The sequence below is a fragment of the Podarcis erhardii genome, assembly GCF_964252035.2.
Source record: "Podarcis erhardii genome assembly, chromosome: 1".
Lineage (NCBI taxonomy): Eukaryota > Metazoa > Chordata > Lepidosauria > Squamata > Lacertidae > Podarcis > Podarcis erhardii.
Window position 1 is genome coordinate 22,581,483 of NC_138497.1, and position 13,995 is coordinate 22,595,477.

A 13,995-nucleotide genomic window follows, 5' to 3' on the forward strand; every position below is an offset into this window, starting at 1 on the left:
TGTGAGCCTGGGCTTATAGTTTGTTTCACTTGAAACAAACCATTAGCAATAAGTCAAGAACAAACCTTAGCTATACTCATGGCAAGTTTGGAGCAAGGCGTATCATGAGTCTTGGTTTGCACATAATGGTAAGCCAAACCATGGCTTACTGTGCTGTAGCAGGACTGGGGGAGGAGTATAGCAGCTGTGATTTTTGCTCTGTGTACCCAGTGGTTTACTCATTCACGCTAAGCCGCAGTTTGACGTAGTGGTATGTGCAAGCCAGGACAATGTTTATGTGTTTGTAAGTTCCCTCCTTCTGTTTCCTGCATGGATTCCTCAATTCCTCACCACTGTTACATCAGTATTGCCCCTGCATCAAAGTTAATGTCAACCATGGTTAGCTTTAACCAGAGTTTGAAATCCTGGGGTGAATCTGGCTTGCAGATCGGGTTTTCTTCTTCTTTAGGTAACAGTTGTTAGGTTTTACTTGGCATGAATGCCATGCTACACCATGGTTAGCAGATGTCTATAAGAAATAGGAAGGGTGATTTGATTTGATTTTTGCAGATCCTATCTCTAATGCATGGTTAAGGGATTGCATGCAATATAGTAAGTCTCCATGAGGCTTTTGTTTCTTTGGAATCTGGCATTGTAGAAAAAGTCCCATGGAGATCCGAAGCAATCACCCTCTGGGACCTGTCTGTTAAGAATGAGCAAAATCACCCGAGTGATACTGCAATCATTTCGCTGTTCCTGCAGCCGTAACACAGACATTTAGATCATTACTCAAACTGAAGGTTTGCAGTACCTGAACACTTAAGGTTTTGAAATGCAGTGTTTTGTACTTCATTCATATAGTGTGCAAAAAATAATAAATGGCAACTGGTCCTTCCGTATTAGGATAAAGTAACTGCAGGAATCCTCTTAAAATATCTGAGTAGCTGCTACTTACTAGTTTAAAGATGCTAATCTTTTCCATGTATGTGGGTAAAAAAATTTCATTGCACAACCGGATAAGGCAGTGCAACTTTGGTTTCCTTAGAGTTCAGTATAGTTCATCAGGGTTAATGAAGTTCTTGTACTTGAATAGCATGTAATATAGGACTGTATTTTATCTAATCTTGACATTATCACCATGCTGGGAATTAAGGACATGATAAGAGCCCTGATGAACCAGACTGGAGGCCAGCAGTCCCTTCTCACAGTGGCCAACCAGGGGAAGCTACGGGAAGCTTGCAAGCAAGATGGAACAATTCAGATTTGGTGGTGATTCTGTCAGTGAAAAAGGAACCCTCCAGACTAGGAACATAGGAAGAGCTCTGTTGGATCTTGTCCAGTATCCTAGTATTTTCATTGGGCAACCAGATGTCTCTAGGAAGCCTACAACCAGGACCTGAGTAAATCAGTCACATGGGGCTGTATCTAGTGGATCACCTGAAATGAAAAGACATGACTGGTTTAGGCCATTCAATTTCAGTGGGTCTACTTTGAGTATAACTTAGTTGGCATTTAGTTTTCTGGACTTTTTCTTAATGTAGGCAATGTAAGGGTGGGTTTGGAGTGGACAGGAACTGCCTTGTGTACCACAAGCTAATTCTGACTGCCTAGAAACTCCAAAATTGCCATGGTAGTAAAGAGAAGGAGCAACTCTGGAAGTTCCTGTTGGGTTTTTGTTTTCAGTCAAAGGCTCATGGCTCCCCTGGTCAGGTGAGAGCTCTGAACCTTTTGGTGAAAATGAAGGGAGGGAGCACACTGGCTGCTGTACAAGTTACTCATTTCCCCCCACTTCTGCCCCTAGTGGTGAGGAGGAATAGTAGCAGCCATTGCAGCTGCATCTCCCCCCTCTGCTTTTGGTTTATTGTTCTCCTAAAAGGGCTTGCATCTTCCACCCATGGATTTCAAAGGGGTTGAGTGTGCCTAATATTGCTTACGATTAGACTTTAAACATGTTGAAGCTGATCAAACAAGTTCCATTGGCAAGAATTGTGCTTTAGAAAAGCTCTTGTTGAGTGAGTGATTCTGTCTCAAACCATATATGTCTCTATCAACCTGCTGTAATATATATATATATATATATATATATATATATATATATATATATATATATATATTATATATATAATATAGTATATATATATATATATATGTCTTTGTTACAGTTTATTGGGTTGGCTTTATGCATAGGCCTGGTTTGCATGTAACACTAACCCATGGTTCATAATTATGGTTTACTGATTAATCATCTGAATCTGGCCCAGTGGAATAACTGTGGTTTATTAACCGTGAACAAACAACGCTGTAAGTCATGGTTTGTTGTTGCTTTATAAACTGTAGATGATACTTAACACTTTTTTCTGCAGTGTTAGAAATTAGCCAGGCACACTTCCCACAGTGTTTTAAACCACACTGAGATTTGTTCTTTAAAATACAAAGTAGTATAGAAATGAAATAACAATAATGTAAATAATAATAATAATAATAATAATAATAGTGAAAAATAAATTCCACTGGGGAAAGAAACAGTCCCTAGACATTCCATTGTGGAAACCGTATCCTAGGTTTAAGGTGCCATTTGGCAAGTAGATTATATACCTGAGTTTTTAACACTGTTTTTTTGCCACCCTGAGGGTCACTTCATTGAGTCATTAAGCTAGAATCTTAATTTAATAAAAAACGTTGGAACATATAAATTTCAAATCTCTGTACAAACACTCTGCCCTGTCTTCAAATGGGGATAGTTGTGGCTCTTAATAAATGGAGCAAACTTGTATCAAAACCCAAATCGATAGTTGTATGCATGCATGTATGTATGTATTTATTTAATTAATTATATTAAATAAATAATAAACAAGATAGTTGTATGCATTTAATAAATCGGTGTTAAGTAATACTTTTGCTATTAGGGAAACAGGTGCAGTTCTAATTTCTCTGTACCAGGAGTGGTCAACATGGGACCCCCCCCAGAAGTTGTTGGACTCCAAATCCCATCAGCCCCAGCCAGCAAGGCCTAAGGTCAAGTGTGATGAGAGTTGTATGTCCCACAGAGAAACTTACGGTCTTCAAATAAAAACATCTTGAAGGTCCCAGGTCACAGAGAGGTTAGGCTGGCCTCAACTAGAGCCAGGGCTTTTTCGGCTGTGGCTCTGATCTGGTGGAACACTCTGTCACAAGAGACTAGGGCCCTGCGGGACTTGACATCTTTCCGCAGGGCCTGCAAGACAGAGCTGTTCCACCAGGCCTTTGGCCAGGGCACAGCCTGACTCCCTCCTTCGGCAATCTTCGCGGAGCTCTGGCCCAATGGTTGCCATTGGTTTGATTTGAATTAATTTTATAATGAATGATTTTAGAGTGTTGTGTTGTACTGTTGTACTGTTTTATTGTTGTTAGCCGCCCTGAGCCCGGCTTCGGCTGGGGAGGGCGGGATATAAATAAAATTTATTATTATTATTATTATTGTCGCCCAGCACTATCTAGAGGGCACAACATTGGCAACATCTGCTCTTTTGAGCATTAACACAATCTTTTGAGCATTAACACAACAAGGAGTTGTGGGATAGAAGGCTCTAGTGGAATTGCACCAATTATTTTCATTGCTTTTTTACTTACTCTGAAGCGCTTGTTTCTTTATTAGCCTGTCCCCTTGTATGTACACATTTGCACAATGGACATTGTTTAGTGGGAGAGAGTTGGCACAGGAACCTTTTCCTGTAATATATTTTTCTTTTCTGCCTTGAAGTTGAAAAGTAACAGCCAATATAACTCCACGTTTGCTTGGCCAACTCCAACCATGATGTCTGTTGCTGACATGATAATTAAATATATTCTTCATTTTCATCACCCCTGGTTGGTATATTTGGCAGGATTCTGTTTCACTTGGTTCCAAGTTGAAATCCTTTCTGTGTGCACCTCTGGCATCTACAGGAGAGTGGTAAAGTAACATTTAAACAGGAAAATGTGCAGGGCAAGGAGGCAGGAATGTAAAGTTCAGATCTAGGCTGTTGGTTTATTTACATCTCTTTTCCAAGGATGCTCCTTAACTTTCATGTCTGCCGTCTCAAATGTGAAATAGGTGATGCAGCAGCAACAAGAACTCCTGCTATTTTAGGCTGCATCAATGGAAATATAGTGTCCAGGTCAAGGGGGGTAATCATACTACTCTATTCTGCCTTGGTCAGACCATACCTGGAATTGTTGTTGTTTAGTCGTTTAGTCATATCCGACTCTTCGTGACCCCATGGACCAGAGCACCCCAGGCACTTCTGTCTTCCGCTGCCTCCCGCAGTTTGGTCAAACTCATGCTGGTAGCTTCGCGAACACTATCCAACCATCTCGTCCTCTGTCGTCCCCTTCTCCTTGTGCCCTCAATCTTTCCCAACATCAGGGTCTTTTCCAGGGAGTTTTCTCTTCTCATGAGGTGGCCAAAGTATTGGAGCCTCAGCTTCAGGATCTGTCCTTCCAGTGAGCACTCAGGGCTGATTTCCTTAAGAATGGAGAGGTTTGATCTTCTTGCAGTCCATGGGACTCTCAAGAGTCTCCTCCAGCACCAACACCTGGAATACTATGTTCAATTCTGGGTACCACAATTTAAGAAGGATATTGACAAACTGGAACGTGTGCAGAGGAGGGCGACCAAGATGATCAAGGGTCTGGAAACCAAGCCTTATGAGGAGCTGGTTTCAATGCTGGTGACACCACAACTTGTCCACTACACTAAGCTAGCTTAAGAGGCAACGGGCAGACTATGCCGTTTGAGGCAGACACCACACACTACCTCATAGTAAGGCTGTTAGAATACTGAAATACTGTGTCCAGTTCTGAGCACCGCAGTTTAAGAAGGATATTGACAAGCTGGAATGTGTGCAGAAGAGGGCAACCAAGATGACCAAGGGTCTGGAAACCAAACCTTATGAGGAATGGTTGAAGGAGCTGGGTATGTTCAGCCTGGAAAAGAGGAGACTGAGAGGAGAGGTGATAGCCATCTTCAAATATCTGAAGGGCTGTCACATGGGAGATGGAGCAAGCTTGTTTTCTCCTGCTCTGGAGGCTAGGACTCAAACCAGTGGCTTCAAGTTACAAGAAAGGAGATTTCGACTAAACATCAGGAAGAACTTTCTGACAGTAATAGCCCAACAGCAAATAGTCAAAGGTCAGTTTGCTGCAGCCATGCAAGCAGAGACCTGTTGGGAGCTATCCAGATATTTGTCTGATCTTCCCTTCTAACTTTTGATCAAAACCGAAGCCTGGTTTTCTTCCCAGAGCCAATAGACAGTTTCCTCCATAAGTATATAAATTTTGAAAACAAAAAGCTTAAAACTCTCTTTTCTCTTATTTTTTCTCTCCTCCATACTCACTCCCTGCCTGTTGCAATTACCAGTAAATGAAAAGTACGTTAAATAAAGCATATGTTGGATAATGTATTTATGGAGGTTCTCTTTAGTTAATCGAAGTTGCATTCTAGTTTTTGTTTGGTGCATTGAATATTGGGTAAAAGCACTTCAAATGTTTGATTTGCAAAAACAAACAAACAGCTTTTGCACTCACTGCATTCTGTGATTTAATGCAAACACTCGCTTTCAGTTTAGAGGCCCCTAATCTGTTCCTAAGAATGCAACCAGTGCGTTTATAGAACCCATAAGAATAATTAAATTGCAGTCATGGGTGGAGGGATGCTTCCCCCCCCCCGTCCCCCTCCCAACGAAACCAAAGAATGGTATTAATGCGTTGCACTGGGAGATATTTTCAGCTAACTGCATGTTATTCATTCCTGAAGAATCTAAAGCAATGTCTGTGGGGGGGTGTCTCTAGAGTCAGGGTGACAGCAGTATCCTGCAGGAGATAATTATTTGAGTATTTATGATGCAACAGTGATGATGGTGCTCTTGGGTTAGCCTGAGCTGCATCTTTCCCATTGCTCCCCTCCCACCCTTTGAACTGAGCAAACTTATTGAGTTCAGTTGATTAAATCTGGTAACTGTGGTATAAACTTTTTTAAAAAAATAAATCAAATTTATTGCTGCTAACCTATGTTAGAAAAGTTCCAGAAAGGCATCTGGAAACTCGAATTGGCATTTTAAAAATTTGCAGTTTAGGTGTTTCATTTTAAGTTCCCCCATTTTCCTCGCTAGGCAGTTAAAAAAAATATGCTTGCCCTACGATGAATTTATAAATAGATGATCAAACTGACTTAAGTAACGCAAATTACTTGGGAGTGTCACCCATTTCATTTGAACAGAAGAGATAGTAATTTAAATGCACAAAAATTGAACCTGTTTTTTATACTGCTGCTGTTACTGTGTTGTCTTCTGTCCATCTCCCTGGCAGACAAAGGTTCAACGTCTTGGAGAAGCTAAAAGATTTCTTCCTGACCCATCGCCCAGAGAATTGTGATTGATGTTTGAAGTAACTCTTCCCATGATGGAAACCCTTTTTTAATAATAATAATAATAATAGGAGTTATTCAAGTTACTAGATCGGGTAGAAAGAATACAGATCTTGATTAAGGAAGCTATCATAAAATGTATTCTAGCCCTCTGCAAAATATATGGTAGCCCATACATACTGGATGTGTGTTAGTCACATTGGTGCTGAAGATGGAACAACAGATCCAAGGCTGATGGTGCAATTACTGGTAGGTAGAGGAAGCAGTGGTGGCATTTGGCTTAAGTACTAGGGCACAGAGTCCCCCCCCCCCAGCCTTTCCATGCCATCTTCCCCTCTTTCGAGCTCAGAGCGGCATTTTATTCCCACCAGAACCCTGTGAGTTTCACCCAGTTTGCGTCCCAGCTGATGAGGGCTTATGGGCATCCAAGTCCAAAATGAGGACATTGGCCTCATTCACACATGACAGTAAACCATAGTTAATGGTATACCGTGATTGCGTCCTTTTGGCCTGTTTCACTTCTTCCCACCAGCACATGGAGGATGCAAACAACAATTCCTGGCTTAGATATGTGTCCCTTAAGCCTAAGGCACTGCTTGAAACCTTATGTTCCAGCTCGATCACTGATACAGTGGTGCCTCGCAAGACGAAATTAATTCGTTCCGCGAGTTTTTTCGTCTTGCGATTTTTTCGTCTTGCGAAGCACGGACTTTGGAAAAGCTTCAAAAATCACCAAAAATCAACCGTGAATGCACGGTTTTAAGACAAAGGAAACAAACTTGCAAGACAAAGGAAACAAACTTGCAAGATGTTTTTGTCTTGCGAAGCAAGCCCATAGGGAAATCCGTCTTGCGAAGCAACTCAAAAAACGAAAAACTCTTTCGTTTTGCGAGTTTTTCGTCTTACGAGGCATTCGTCTTGCGAGGTACCACTGTATTATCTGCAGGAGCATTGCAGCAATTTCCTGAGCTGATGTTCCTCGTTTGACAACAGCAAGAAACTGAGTCTTTAGTGTCATCAGTCCAGTCCTGTGGAATACTCTGTCAACAGAGATTTGTGCAAGAATACATCTTTCCACGATAGTTATCTGATTTCCGATTTTAACTCCCCCCCCCCCCCCGGTTTTTATTGCACTGCCGTAGCTTGGATCGTGTACGCCTTGTGAGTCGAATATTTTGGTTCCCAAACGCCACAAACCTGGAAGTGAGTGTTCCGGTTTGTGAACGTTCTTTGGAACCCAAATGTCTGATGTGGCTTCCGATTGGCTGCAGGAGCTTCCTGCAGCCAATCGGAAGCCGTGCCTTGGTTTCCAAACATTTTGGAAGTTGAACAGTCTTCCGGAACGGATTCCGTTCGACTTCCAAGGTATGACTGTATTGTTTTTATATACTAATTTTGTAAACCCGACTGATTTTTTAAAAAATGGATTAGTGGTATATAAGTGCTTAAAATAAAATGAATGAATAAAATGAATGAGATATCTGATTACCATTTGCTAGGGAAGAGGAATAGAAGAGGGCTACTGTCTTGCTTTGTGGGCTTACCATATTCATTTAGTGGGCCACTGTGTGCACTTAAACGGATCTCTGCTGGATCAGGCCCAAGGGCCCTCTGGTTCAACTTCCTGCACTCACTGTGGGAATAAAATGCGGGACGAGTTGGGTCCTTTGTCTGATCCATGGAGGGTCTGTAGATGTCCTTAGGTTCATCGTTTTGTGTTCCTCTCCTAACCTTAATTTCCACCAGACTTGAAACCAGCTTCAATCCTAGTTAAAAGCAAAAACCTGTTGATAAAAGCTGTTGGGGTGAATTCACACTTGAGAGGGGAAGGACCATATGATTCAAGGCTGACATTCTACTTTTCTAAACTTGTGTTTCTGAGGCAGAGCTCTTTTTTTCACTGCAATCTTCCAGGAGGTTCCTGTTAGTCATAGAGTAACTATGACTAAGTTTCTCATTTACTGGACACATCAATAAATGTTTCATATAGTTGCCACAGCACTGTAAATCGCCGCCAGTCTTCCCTTTATCTAGAAGCAAAGTGTCACTATACCGGAATGTCTCTGGCTGATTGTTCTGATAAGGTTCAAGAATGAGACTTTTGAATGCCGGTGTCTTAAATGAAAGGAAGTTTAGTCAATCCCTCTCTGACATTCAGGTGAAATGAAAATGGATAAGATAAGGGTTTGTGCTACAATAACTTCCAGCAGTTCTGCTATTAGGAAGGCGCAATGGTTTTGTGCCAGCTAAGATTCTTCAGATGGAGTGAGTTTAGGACTGTTGACCACTAGTACTTTATCTTTCGGGTGCTTTTTTTTTTATTGAGAGTTTTTTTTATTACAATAGAAAGAAGAAACAGCATAGCAAAAAACAAACAAAAAAGAAAAACAAACATAAAATTTAACATCATATAATAACCAACTTTTCTTCATTACTGGGCTTCCTCACGTCTCTCGCTCCTACTTTCCAAATTTATAAAACTTTAACCAGCAATTTATCACCTTGTGTCAGGGGTTCAGGGAGAGAGGCGCAGATGAGGGAGGAGACAGAGAGCGAGGGGGAAGGATTCCAGGGTGACGAGGAAGAGGACGACAATGACCCAAGATTGTCCATGAGTCCGTCCAGTGAATCGGAGGACTCCCAAAAGGGAGCCCCTCTGGTCAAGCCAAGGGGAGCTAGAGGGGGAAGCAGTCAGGAGCAGGGAAACGAAGGGGGAACCCCCAGTGGGAGTTGGAGATCGGGACCGGCTGCTCCGCCGGAACGGAGTGAAGGGGGTGGAGTGACCAGTGTGTCAGAAGGAGCAGAACAGGAAGCAGAGAGGGGAAGGAGATCAGGGCAAGACGTCCTGCCGGAAGGGGAGGAAAGTAGTATCGAGAGCAGTGTAACTGTCGAAGGGAAGGTCAGGAGCAACGTACGCGCGCCAAGTTCAAAATGGGAGGCGCGCGGAAGTGAAGAGAGTCCTGGGGAGGAGCCTGGTCCCAAAGCCCAAAGGAGGGGGGAGGAGGCGCCAGAGGATTCAGCCTCTGGGGAGTCCCGAAGGGAGAGAACACAGGGGGGCAGAAAGACCCTGCGGAAAAGGAAAGAGAGGAAGAGGTGGACCAGTACAAGCCTCTTAAACTGGTGTAGAGGCGGGACTGACTCAGAGGGGACTTCAGCGGTCTAAGCGTAACAGACGTAGAGTCACGGAGCTCGGCTGTGAAGCTAAGAATGTTCTTCAATAAAAACTTTTGTACATAAGCCGGACTGGACTTTGGTCTCTTGTGAGCTGGGACCACGGGTGACTCTGACACCTTGTTTCCATTCTTATTGTACACTTTTCCAATATTTTGTCCCTGACTTTGAATATTTTTATCTAGGTCTTAAATCTCTAATCTTACCATAGTATTTATTCAAAATTTATTTTTCTCATAAAATTCACTCATTCTCACAATCTTTTCACCAAATTTTATGGTGCCCTGTTATTTTCAAATCTCTCATCCTTCTTAGCACTCATACAATTTACAGTGTTTTTGTAGGTAGTCCTGGAATTTCTTCCAGTCCTCTTCCACTGCTTCCTCTCCCAGGTCTCGGATTCTGCCAGTCATTTCTGCTAGCTCCATGTAGTCCATCAGTTGCATCTGCCATTCTTCCAGCGTGGGCAAATCTTGAGTTTTCCAATATTTAGCGACAAGTATCCTTGCTGCTGTTGTTGCATACATGAAAAATGTTCAATCATTCTTTAACACCCTCTAGCCAACAATGCCCAAAAGGAAGGCCTCTGGTTTCTTAGGGAAGGTATACTTAAATACCCTTTTCAGTTCGTTATATATCATTTCCCAGAAGGCCTTAACCCTGGGGCAAGTCCACCAGAGGTGAAAGAACGTTCCTTCAGTTTCCTTACATTTCCAACACTTATTATCTGACAGGTGATATATTTTTGCAAGCTTGACTGGGGTCATGTACCACCTATATATCATTTTCATAATATTTTCTTTCAAGGCATTACATGCCGTAAACTTCATACCGGTGGTCCATAACTTTTCCCAGTCAGCAAACATGATATTATACCCAATGTCCTGTGCCCACTTTATCATAACTGATTTAACCGTTTAATCCTGTGTATTCCACCTCAGCAACAAGTTATACATTCTTGAGAGTACCTTAGTCTTAGGTTCTAACAGTTCTGTTTCCAGTTTCGATTTTTCCACCTGGAATCCTAACTTTTTATCCAATTTAAAAGCCTCTTTAATCTGAGCGTAATGTAGCCAATCTCGCACTTTGTCTTTTAGTTTCTCCAAACTCTGCAATCTCCAATTGTCTCCATCTCTTTCTAATATTTCCCAGTATTTCGGCCATTTGACCTCCATATTGGGTCTTTTCACAGCTTTAGCTTCCATAGGTGATAACCACCTTGGGGTCTTATTTTCTAATAAGTCTTTGTATTTTGTCCAGACATTAAACACTGCCTTCCTTACAATATGGTTCTTGAAATTCTTGTGAATCTTAACCTTGTCATACCACAGATATGCATGCCATCCAAAAGCATTGTTAAATCCTTCCAAATCTAACACATCAGTGTTTTCAAGGAGCAGCCAATCTTTCAGCCAGCAAAAAGCTGCTGATTCATAATACAACCTTAAGTCTGGCAGGGCAAACCCCCCTCTTTCTTTAGCATCAGTTAATATTTTAAGTATCTTTCGGGTGCTTGTGAATCTGCTGTTTTCATGGTCCCCAGTGCCATTAGGCTAGATTATTGAGGCCTCCAACTGCACCTTCATTCATTCATTCATTCATTCATTCATTCATTTCATTCACATTTGCTCTTGCACAGGGGAGCTACCTTCTATTCACCTTGGTATAAATGGGTTACCAGATACCCCTGGGAAATTAAAGGTGGTCAGATACCTTGTGGATCTTAAGCGTGTCTGCGTTTGCACACATCTTATGCTCCAGATGGTGTGTGAGGTCGATTTTGACCATGACTGTTAGACTCTTGCTGAAGATTTAGTCGCCACAAGTTAATGACCTTCTGGGGTCATAAAACAACAATGAACTTTGCATCTTCACTAACAGCTGAGGGCCTAAGAGGCTTTTAGCTACTCAAAAGAAATGTGAGTAGTAACAACAGTTTCTCCAGATACAGTGGTGAGCCAGGAATTCAGAAATTGATGGTGGTAGTGGGGGGGGGGGGGACACTGCCCCCCCATCCTGGCCCCAAGTGTGTTAAGTCAGTAAGAGGTGATCAAAGCAACTGCATTGAAGGTTTTGTTCTAGAGCTGGAAATTAATGAGCCTCCTCGCTATGTGTTGTATTGAATAGGTGCAAAAACTGATTTCTCTCTCTCTCTCTCTCTCTGGCTTCTTCAATGCTTATAAAAGTGACCTGAAGCCATTTTTTGGTGGCACGGAGCTGCAATCCCCCCCCCCCCGACTTTATCTCGCTAGCTGTAAATGCAAAAGTCGGAAATTGCTGTGTGGTAGTGGAAGAAAATACATTTAATAGTGTTGAGTTTCAAGATAGTGGCTGTGTCGAGATTTAAAGATAGCCCAAGTGAATGTGTACTTCATTCCCTGTCAGATTCTTAACCCTCTCAAACTTAAGATATTTATAATACTTGATTGGGGTTGTTTACAGATCTAGTAAGGAATCCAGGGACAAGATGGTCTTGGGTAAATAATCTGTTTTAGAGACCTCTAGTCCTACATCTGCTGTATTCGAAACCTCAACTGGGTCACTAACTCTCATTAATGTTTATGTTTCAAACAACATTGGTGCCAAAAGGGACGGTTTGTCTACACACAGAGATATCTCTTGATCAACCGTGGAACAGGTCCCGACAGAATTCCACAAGAATTGTTCTGGTCCAGTGCTGAATTATCTGCTACAAGGCACTCTTTCAGAAGCATAAACAAGATTATTCTGAATAATTCAGTAACAGGAAGAAGTTCATAGAATTACATAAGACTCTTTGGGAGTCCCCCCCCCCCAAAATATTGGAAGATCTGTAACTTGCAATTTACGCATGGAAACTTTGCAACCATCAAGGTATGTTCAAATATGGCTTTCCAAAACCCAACCCTGCACCAGCTTTTCATACATGCCACATCTCATGTGCTTTTGTCAAGTTTGGAAATAGAAGCTATCCTTGAACTGGACAGCTCACAGCTGTGAGCTTATGAGTAATTCTGTTAAATTCATAGAATTACTTAAGAGTCTGTGGGAGATTCCACCAAGGGATTCTTCAGCTTGCAATTGGCATGTTGAAACTTCACAACCATCAAGATACTGAGACATGTTCAAATATGGCCTTCTACAATCTCCCCCACCCTGTTCCTCAGCCCCCAGATCATCAGTTTCGGACATATGTCACATTTCTGGCCAGCTCACAACTATGGTCTTGTGACTAATTTGGCCACAATTTGCTATAAGTGTATCCTTTTCCCATAAGCCAAAGGCTGCAATTCGACATAACGAGAACGAGTGTTGGCTTTGTGTGCTATGTATGGCTATGAGGAGAATGGAAATGGCTACCTCTGTTTTGTCTAAAATGCAGCTTGTCGTTTTCATCCTGAATTGCAGTTAATTTTAACTATGGTTAGTCATGGGTGTAGCCAGGATTTTTGTTGGGGGGCAGGCCTTTTGTGGGGGGAGGGGCAGAACCTCAATTTGCTATTTATTTTTATTTTAATGGGGGGACAGCTGCCCCCCCCGCCCTCCCTTGGCTAAGCCCATTTGGCTAAGCCCAGCTTCATAAACTCTGACTGGAAGTTGACTTGCTTCAACAAACCATAAGGTTAACCCTGTTTTGTTTGGGTTTGGATGACACAGCTAGAATTGGAAGGCCGGGGGGGGGCTATTGGGGGGGAGCAGAAGTCCTGTCACACAAGTGGACATCCTTGTGCGGATGGTATGGTGGCTTAGTGCTACGCTGGAAACAAGGCATAATAATTTTCAGAATACATGACATTTTTCTTTACTCTAATCTTAGTGGCTTCTTCTGGTTTTTTAAATTGATCCTTATGAACTGGCAAAACCAGAGGCTACAGGTCCCTTGGTGTTCACTAGCTTGTATCTCTATTTGTAACAACAAAATTAAAAATATATGAAGATGATGATGATGATGAATACACTGCCCTACACCTGCAGGTCTCAGGGCAGTTCACAGGACAAAATCAGAGTATAAAACCACAAAGTACATAATCAAAATAAAAACAACAATCACCCAATAACCCCCCCCCCCAGCACATTTTAAAAGCACATAGGATGTCAATAAGGCCTGATTAAAGAGGAACTTTTTGCCTGGCACCTAAAGGTGTATAACGAAGTGACTCGATCCATAAAGGGTGAGATTTTTATTTTCATTTTTTCTTTGAAGTATGACACATTTTTCAATTTCCCCTCAAATTTCTGTCCCCCCCAGAAAACCTCTCAAGGGAAAAACCCCATCTTTTCCCATAGCTTCAGAATTTCTGGAATTTTTATATCTTTAGACACAGTAAGCTGTGACTGACCTAAAATGAAAGCAAAGGTTCCCAAACTCCGTGTGGCCGTGTCAGAGGCTTGTTATCGTAATGCTAACCTTAATCCTCTTTTGAAATATCTGCTGTTCCCTTTTTTAAAAAAATAAATAAATCCCAGAACAAATGGATGTTTAA

At 42.0% G+C, this 13,995-nt stretch overlaps 1 protein-coding gene and 1 long non-coding RNA gene across 2 annotated transcripts in view; one reads left to right on the plus strand and one right to left on the minus strand.

The window, feature by feature from the left end:
* The window catches only part of ITPK1 (inositol-tetrakisphosphate 1-kinase), a 131,693-nt gene that overhangs the window by 11,897 nt on the left and 105,801 nt on the right, over positions 1-13,995 (plus strand). The window lies entirely within an intron of this gene.
* Positions 3,506-8,656, minus strand: LOC309336057. The gene is made up of 3 exons (XR_014153874.1): positions 7,996-8,656; positions 6,249-6,387; positions 3,506-3,897 (listed from the first exon to the last, which is right to left on the minus strand). It is a non-coding gene; the product is annotated as an uncharacterized lncRNA (long non-coding RNA).